Source organism: Phalangium opilio, unplaced genomic scaffold (assembly GCF_054372755.1).
Source record: "Phalangium opilio isolate 3A_F unplaced genomic scaffold, DU_Popi_V2 ptg000037l_1, whole genome shotgun sequence".
Taxonomy (NCBI): Eukaryota; Metazoa; Arthropoda; class Arachnida; order Opiliones; family Phalangiidae; genus Phalangium; species Phalangium opilio.
The window spans coordinates 5,441,688-5,450,422 of record NW_028324160.1 but is presented as its reverse complement, the minus strand read 5'-3'; the positions used below and the strand labels follow the sequence as shown (position 1 = coordinate 5,450,422).

Sequence of the window (8,735 nt, the reverse complement as noted above, 5' to 3'; positions counted from 1 at the left end):
AACATTGCAATTTTTTGTGAATTATTTATTGAATCACAGTCCAACGTTGATTTCATCTTAATTACGTGTATATAATTAACGTGAAATTAACGCAAATTTTTGGCTAAAAACATAGATAACTATAAATAAACTAACAAATTAAAATTAAAACTACACTTATCTTTCACCCAGCTTCCATTTTCCTTTTGATTATTTACAATTATCACTCAGAAGTACTTTTTTCCACATTGAAAGCGAGAGCCATTGAAATTTAAAGGTTGTACCTATAATAACCCTTTAATACCTATAATAAATTTTTGGTGAGGTTTTTACAATAGCCAATAGTTTCTCGCGCCATATAGACGGAAATCATTTCCTTCGCAAGACTACCAAATTTTTCCACGCTGATAAGACCGACCGATAAATATAAGTCGAAGGAAACGTCGCAGTCGACGGCAACCCTTTTCTTAAAACAGCTTCATTGCCCATTTTTCAGTTTCCTAACTTTTCCTAAGGTAGATATTTTAAAGGTATACTTAAAGGCAAAAATACAAGCGCGTCGGCAAAGCCAAACCCCTATTAAGTTTAAAAAAAATCAAACTCATATTGCAAAGTAATAAAACACTACTAAAACCAAGGTGCACCGTTAATATCAACTTAATTAAGTATAATTAATGAGATATTAAAGCAAAACAACCATATTTTCTGAAAAAACACGAATAAATTTTATTGAAACTAAATAATTCATGATATAATTACACGAGTTGTTCGTCCAACCAATTTTTTCATTTAAAACTTAAATAAATTTACATTATCATTGAATAACATGGAAGGCGCGAATGTTCGGCAAAAGATAATTAAGGAAAAGTATTTATTGAAACTCATTTTATAAGCTAAAACAATACTGCGGAACCACATTTAAGTGTTAATTTCATATTCATTTGGCGTAATTAAAGAAGAATGAACCGAAACAACCTTTTTCGGGTAAAATTCATGGATAACTTTTAGTTAGGGTAAAAGACTAAAATTATAACTACACGAGTAGTTCGTCTAATCTCAAATTGCCTATTTCACACTTAGCACTTCAATAAATTTACATTATCATCTAAATTCATGAAAAGGCGCGAAATTCCAAAATTCAGGTAGTTCGGCGAAAACTAAACTATACACTATAAATTAAACTAACACAATTGCGCTACACTACAACCTTAATTTTAGCTTTACTGAGCAAATTTAAGGTAAAATTCACCCTCAACGTCCATTTCCTGGCAAAAGAAAATATATACTGATGTTATTTTTAGAATGGTCTTAGTATATTACAATCATTGGGTGTTTTACAGAATTCTTTCTCTTTCAAACGCTTCTGGCCAAAAGTTCATGTTAGAAATTTATAAGATGCGATAAGTATGCGAAGGAATAAGTTGTAAACTAAAACTTCTGTAGGTGTATTAATTGAACGTTAAGTACGTAATCATTTTAGCACTGTTAAAGGTAACTCGATCATCGAGGGATAATCACTAACACTTTCTGTTATTCTATTAAGGGTTATAATACTTGTGAGTAATCAGTTTAGCATTGTTAAAGCTAAAACCTCGTTTTTAGAATGGCCTTACGGGTAATCATATTAGCAATGTTAAGGGTAGCGCATCGAGGGGCTACTCACTCAATCTTTCTCTTTGCGTCGCACTATTACAATTATAACATAAATAAATTTATTGAAATACTAGTCGTTACCCGCTCGCGTGTAATAAAAACTTCCATCAAAAGGATATAAAGAATGGGTAGATTTTTCTGATGACTAATATTTTTGAAGCACCGTAGGAGCGAAGGCACTCGGCGTTGCCCGTCAGCCCGTGGGAACATTTTTTCTTACTTTTCACGCGGACATTATTCTATGAAGAAGGGTTTTTAAGTTTTTAGCCGCCATTTAAAACGATGGCAACAAATCGAACCCAAAAGACTGTTGTGTTTAATAAACCGCCATATAAAAAGTACTTAATTTATCCTTTATTAAAAGTGAATACTCATGTTAAGTGCGTTATAACAACTGACGTTCTCCCGTCAAGCTCACACCTCGCTCCATAACCCCTAGCGGGAGAACATACAAACAGAACTATTAATTCCCCTAGCGGGAGATATTTATAACATGACATCTTTCCCTTTATACAGGGTGTTTCTGAAAAGTCCATCACAAATTAAGGGGCGTGTTTATGGGACCAAACTGAGCGGAAAGTACCAAAGAACATGGGGTGTACAACATTTTGTTACGGAGATATGGCCTTCCAAACATTCGCCCCTAAAACAAGGAAATATCCAAAAATGAGGAGTAACACTTAAGACCGACTAACCAGCTTGTTTAAAATTACTAGACAATTTCAATAGCCTTTAATCGAACAATTGATTTCTACCTTTACTAATCAGAAGCGTATAAATGAGTAGAAGTATGCCTACGGTGGTAATGTAAAATTAATCCCAAGTGACATGATGTTTCAAGATCTTCCCAGCACCAAGTAAAATGGTTCTGATTGAAGGGACTTTTATTAGCACAGCGTAAACAACGTTATTTTCAGGAATTAGTCCAAATGTCCACGGGCGGCATTACAAAAACGAGGCAGTCTTTCGAATGATACTTGGACATGTTGGAAGATCCCTGGCTTGTTCCTGTTATCTCAAACCGTAAAAAGCTACGCAAATCTTCATCATCACGGACAACACTCTTGTACGTTAGGTATGACCTTGAGAAAACCTAAAAGGACATCTCGAATGTATTTGAAAAACCCATCTCCAATTAAGGGGCGTGTTGTTTGTTTCCAACAGAGTAAACTCGCCCAGAGAACAATTACAATGCAGAGCCACGTTTCGGCGTTAATGGCCCACAAAGGTGGTCCCAAACAAAAGAACAAACTTTAATTTGTTTCGTTCAGTAAGTGTTTCATGTGTCATAGATAAAACGCCATGATTAATGCACAAAGAAAATGTTATTGACAAGTTTTCGGACCGCGATGCTGAAATGTGGTGGTGCACCATCGTGCATGAACCACATTCTGTTTATTAAACCTAAGGGTACGTCTTCGAGTAGTTCTGGTAAATCGTCCCGTAAGAACTACAAGTAAGCCACACCGTTTAACCTGGGCTCTAGGAAATATGACCTAATTAAATTGTCACCCACAATACTACACCACACGTTTAAGCTGAATTGTACTTTGTGAATTCTAACGCAAGTTGCGTGTGGTTTTTTCTTAATCAGCAAACCAATTGGCGGCTGCTTGTTTTTGGATCGTCCTCGAAAATAGTGAGAACTTCGCCTATTCTTAAAAAACAGAGCACTAAAACAGAGCACTATGTTTTATAAGAAAGGAATAAAAGAGGTTTCACGTACATGTGTTTGTTTTATTAAACTCATAATTCAACGAAGTCTGTTACAATGCCTTTCTTCACAAATGCCGAATATGCGGATATGCACCTAATGTATGGACTAGCCGAGGGGAATGCCGCTGCAGCTGTACGCTTGTATCAGGAAAGATTTCCGCAGAGGCGACTACCAAATCGACTGACGTTCGAGGCTGTGGACAGACGTTTGAGGCAAGATGGACGAATCCAACCGGCTGGACCTCAACCTAGAGCGAGAGCCATCCCAGAGGCCGTAGAAGACGAAGTTCTCACCATTTTCGAGGACGAGCCTGAATCAAGTACCCGCCAAGTTGGTCGCCGATTAGGCGTAAACCACACGCTCGTGTGGAAAATCCTCAGAAGCCACCGGTTTCATCCTTTCCATGTTCAAAAAGTTCAAGGTTTGAATCCAGCGGACTACCCACGACGCACGGCGTTTTGTCAGTGGTTTCTGGCTAAAGTAAACGATATCGATTTCCCACGGGATTTGTTGGTTACTGACGAAGCTAACTTTTCACGGGATGGTATTATTAACTTACATAATAAACATCAATGGTCCCAGCTAAACCCCCACGCAACTTGCGTTAGAAGTCACCAAGTACAATTCAGTTTAAACGTGTGGTGTGGTATTGTGGGTGACAATTTAATTGGGCCATATTTCCTAGAGCCCAGGTTAAACGGTGTGGCTTACTTGCAGTTCTTACGGGACGATTTACCGGAACTACTCGAAGACGTACCCTTAGGTTTGGTAAACAGAATGTGGTTCATGCACGATGGTGCACCACCACATTTCAGCATCGCGGTCCGAAATTATCTTAACGCGACCTTCCCTTTGCGGTGGTTAGGTCGAGGTGGACCTGTGGAGTGGCCTGCTCGATCACCCGATCTGAACCCTTGTGATTTCTTTCTTTGGGGCCACCTGAAAGACTTAGTTTATCAGACTGAAGTGCCCGATGTTGAAGAGCTACGTCGACGAATAATTCACGGCTGTCAAACAATTCGCGAAACTCCAGGCATTTTTCAACGTGTAAGGGAATCATTTGTAAGACGTGCTAATGTGTGCCTTAACGCGGGTGGTGAACACTTTGAACAATTTTTGTAACTAGTTGCAATTAAATGTTAAAACTTGTCAATAAATTCATTTTCTTCGTGCATTAATCATGGCGTTTTATCTATGACACATGAAACACTTACTGAACGAAACAAATTAAAGTTTGTTCTTGTTTTTGGGACCACCTTTGTGGGCCATTAACGCCGAAACGTGGCTCTGCATTGTAATTGTTCTCTGGGCGAGTTTACTCTGTTGGAAACAAACAACACGCCCCTTAATTGGAGATGGGTTTTTCAAATACATTCGAGATGTCCTTTTAGGTTTTCTCAAGGTCATACCTAACGTACAAGAGTGTTGTCCGTGATGATGAAGATTTGCGTAGCTTTTTACGGTTTGAGATAACAGGAACAAGCCAGGGATCTTCCAACATGTCCAAGTATCATTCGAAAGACTGCCTCGTTTTTGTAATGCCGCCCGTGGACATTTGGACTAATTCCTGAAAATAACGTTGTTTACGCTGTGCTAATAAAAGTCCCTTCAATCAGAACCATTTTACTTGGTGCTGGGAAGATCTTGAAACATCATGTCACTTGGGATTAATTTTACATTACCACCGTAGGCATACTTCTACTCATTTATACGCTTCTGATTAGTAAAGGTAGAAATCAATTGTTCGATTAAAGGCTATTGAAATTGTCTAGTAATTTTAAACAAGCTGGTTAGTCGGTCTTAGGTGTTACTCCTCATTTTTGGATATTTCCTTGTTTTAGGGGCGAATGTTTGGAAGGCCATATCTCCGTAACAAAATGTTGTACACCCCATGTTCTTTGGTACTTTCCGCTCAGTTTGGTCCCATAAACACGCCCCTTAATTTGTGATGGACTTTTCAGAAACACCCTGTATATATAAATAAAATCCATTATAAAATCCATTAAAAAACCAACAGTATTGTTTTAGTTAAATCAATTTGTATCATTATAAAATTCATCAAAACTGATTGTCCCTAGATTAGTTCGCTTAGGATTTCTTTTTGCTTGATAATATACATCAGAGTCAGTCTTGATAGCGGATGGGTGGTTTATTCGTTCTTCCACAGCGTGTCACCGGAAAGGCTGCTGGTCTATTTATAGGAGGGATTGATGAATTCGGAAAGGCTGCTGGTCTATTTATGGGAAGAATTGATGAATTATCAGGAAATCCAGGTCTTTTTTCTTGCATCAATGGGATCTTTGGAGTCGAGTTAGTTGGTAGTCGTTTCGGTTTCAGGTTTGGTAAGGCTAAGTGCTGCGGTCGATCACCAATACGTAATTGTACTGGTGGTGTCATAGCGGAATTTGTTGGAAGTAAGGAGATCGGGGGTTGCTGTAGTGGTAGCGGAACTGGAAATGGAGGAGGTATTGGTGTTGTAATTGACTGTATGGGCGAAATCAGGTTTTGGATTTGTTGAGGGGAAGTCAGGTTTTGGATATGTCGAGGGGAAGTCAGGTTTTGATTTTGTTGAGGGGAAGTCAGGTTTTGGTTTTGTTGAGGGGAAGTCCGGTTTTGGTTTTGTTGAGGGGAAGTCCGGTTTTGAGGGTTTTGTGGTTGTTGTTCTGTTTTCTTGCCAATCTTAGTAACGGCCCTTCTACTAGAGGATTGGCTACTTGTGTTGTGGCTACTAGTTTGCGTTGGTTGATTATTCTGACTATAACTTTGCTTTGGATACTGAGGATGCATTGGTGAATACGACTGATCGAAAGTTGATACTGGTTTTAAATGCGTCCTAGTACAGCGAAAGAGTTGATAAAGTGGAGTTTGGATGTTATAGGAATGTGGTTCCTCCGCGACAGACACAATGGTAGCTGGTAGCCAGTTCCGGTGGCCTGCTAAATACAACACTTGGTCTCCTGGTTTAAGAGAAGGTAGTATAGAAGTTCGTCCCTCGTTGGCTTTATTTACCATCGCTTCTTGAAGTTCTGTTAGTGTGTTATGATCTTTTTTAGTAGGGAATTTCGGAGTTAAAGTATCTGTGTTAGTTGTGTAGGGTGTTCTTATCCGACGGCCCATACACATCTCAGCCGGAGATGGTAAAGGTCCTTCAGGTGTGGAAAGATATTCGATTAATACATATGGTAAGTCCTTGCCTTCAGATTGGGCTTTAATCAATGAATTTTTAATAGTCTGTACTGTCCGTTCCGTAAGCCCATTAGATTGTGGATAATATGGAGACGACGTAGTATGTTTAACACCCCATTGTTTCAAAAAATCGTGAAAGCTAGCCGAATTAAAAGGGGGACCATTATCGGATATTAGATTTTGGGGGGCTCCATGTCTGGCGAATTGAGAGTTAAGAAAATCTATAATGGTCTGTGTAGTCATATTATTTAGTTCAGCTGCCTCGACAAATTTAGAATAATAGTCTACTAATATTATGTAATTTTTTGATTTAATATGAAATATGTCAGTCCCGAGGGTCGCCCAAGGAAGTTTTGGAACCGGGTATGGCGTCATTGGCATGGTTTGATTGTTTGCACTCCTATTAGCACAAATGGGACAGGCTTTAATATATTGAGTGATGTGTTCGATCATATTCGGCCAAAAAAATGCAGTTTAGCCTTTGCTATACATGAATGTATGCCTTGGTGGGAGCCATGTATAGTTTGAAGAGCTTCCCGTTGTAATGTTTTAGGAACTATTAACTTAGAACCCTTGTACAGGAGATCATCCAATAGATGAATTTCGTCTTGGTGTGGCCAGTATACCGATAAGTTTTTGCTTAATTGCTTCAGAGTACGTGGCCAACCTGCCGTTACGAGATCCCTCAGTTGTTTGAGCTCTTGATCTTGAGCTGTGGCGTCTCTGTATTGTTGTTGTTTTGAAGGAAGTAGTGCAGACATCGCATATGCAGCTGCATATGGTCCTTCTAGTGAGTTGGTATTGATCAAGGTATGAGGTTGGGGAGCTCGGGATAACATATCGGCAATGTGTAATTTCGATCCTGGAACATAGATTAGGTTAATATGGTATCGAAAAAGGCGCATTGTTAGTCTTTGGAGACTGGGTGATAAAAGATATATTGGTTTCTTTATAATTCCCAAAAGTGGGTTATGATCAGTTTCGATAGTTATTTTAGTACCGGCTATATAATAGTTAAAATGTTCACGTGCGAAAACGATGGCCAATAGCTCTTTTTCAATTTGTGCATACCGACATTGGGTTGCGGTTAGAGAAGTAGAAGCGTATTCCACCGGTTGTCCATTTTGAAGTAGCACGGCGCCAATACCGGTTTGGCTCGCATCCACCGAAAGAGTTATTGGTAGATTAGGGTCAAAATAGGTTAAAACTGGGGCTGAAGAAGCCAAACTCTTAAGGGAATCATAATGTTTCTGATGGTCTTCCTCCCATTGAAATATCGCGTCTCTTAAGTAACGCGCGCAGGGGAGCAGTGTCAGTTATTACATTTGGAAGGAATCTCGTTATATAATTTATCATGCCTAAAATCGTTGAAGCGCGGTTTTATCTATAGGCGGTGGAAGTGAGCAAATTGCGTCTACTTTAGTCGGATCAATTTCTACACCTTGAGCCGTTACGATATGTCCCAAATATTTAGCGCGAGGAACTGCCAGAAACATTTTATTTCGCCCGAAACAAAGTCCGGAGTCTAAAGCACGCTGTAGAACGCGATATAAAGTATTTTTATGCGAGGAAATATCTACATCAGCGATTAGAAAGTCATCTGTAGATATATGAACTTGCGGGAACTCATCGATTGGGTATAAACGTCTTAAAGTTTGTTGGCAAACTTCCGAACCAGTAACCAACCCGTTAGGGTACCGAAGGTATCTATAACGTCCATAGGGTGTCGCGAATGTACATAACCGCGAACTAGCTTCCGTTAATTCAATGTGCCAAAAAGCACTTTTTACGTCTAAAACAGTAAAAACTGTTTTACCTTGTATTGACGCAAACATTTCTTGGGTGGTAGGTACTGGGAAGGGTTGACGCTTTATCGAGATATTTAATTTTCGCGGATCCATACAGATACGGACTGAAAGTGGAGCATCCGGTAGCGCATGAGGTGGTGGTGGCTTAGGTGTTACAACCATAGGATGTACCCATTCTGAAGTACCAGTAACTGGGGTGATAATACCAAGCTGAAGCATGCGATCCAATTCTAGTCTAATGGGTTCGCGAAACGCGTGCGGAATTTGGTGTGCCGCGCTAATGGAGGGTATCGGATGGGTTTTCAAGTCTATATGGTGTCGCCCCGGTAATTTACCAATTTTGTCGAAAACACCGTGAAACTGCGCGACGATTTCTTCCGGTGTTTGTGGTA

The 8,735-nt window shown here is 39.5% G+C and overlaps 1 long non-coding RNA gene across 1 annotated transcript; it reads left to right on the top strand.

Moving 5' to 3' along the window:
- Positions 1 to 2,160: 2,160 nt before the first annotated feature.
- LOC149683480 (uncharacterized) lies at positions 2,161 to 5,311 on the top strand. The gene is made up of 3 exons (XR_016384163.1): positions 2,161 to 2,707; positions 2,797 to 2,902; positions 4,215 to 5,311. It is a non-coding gene; the product is annotated as an uncharacterized LOC149683480 (long non-coding RNA).
- Positions 5,312 to 8,735: the final 3,424 nt, after the last annotated feature.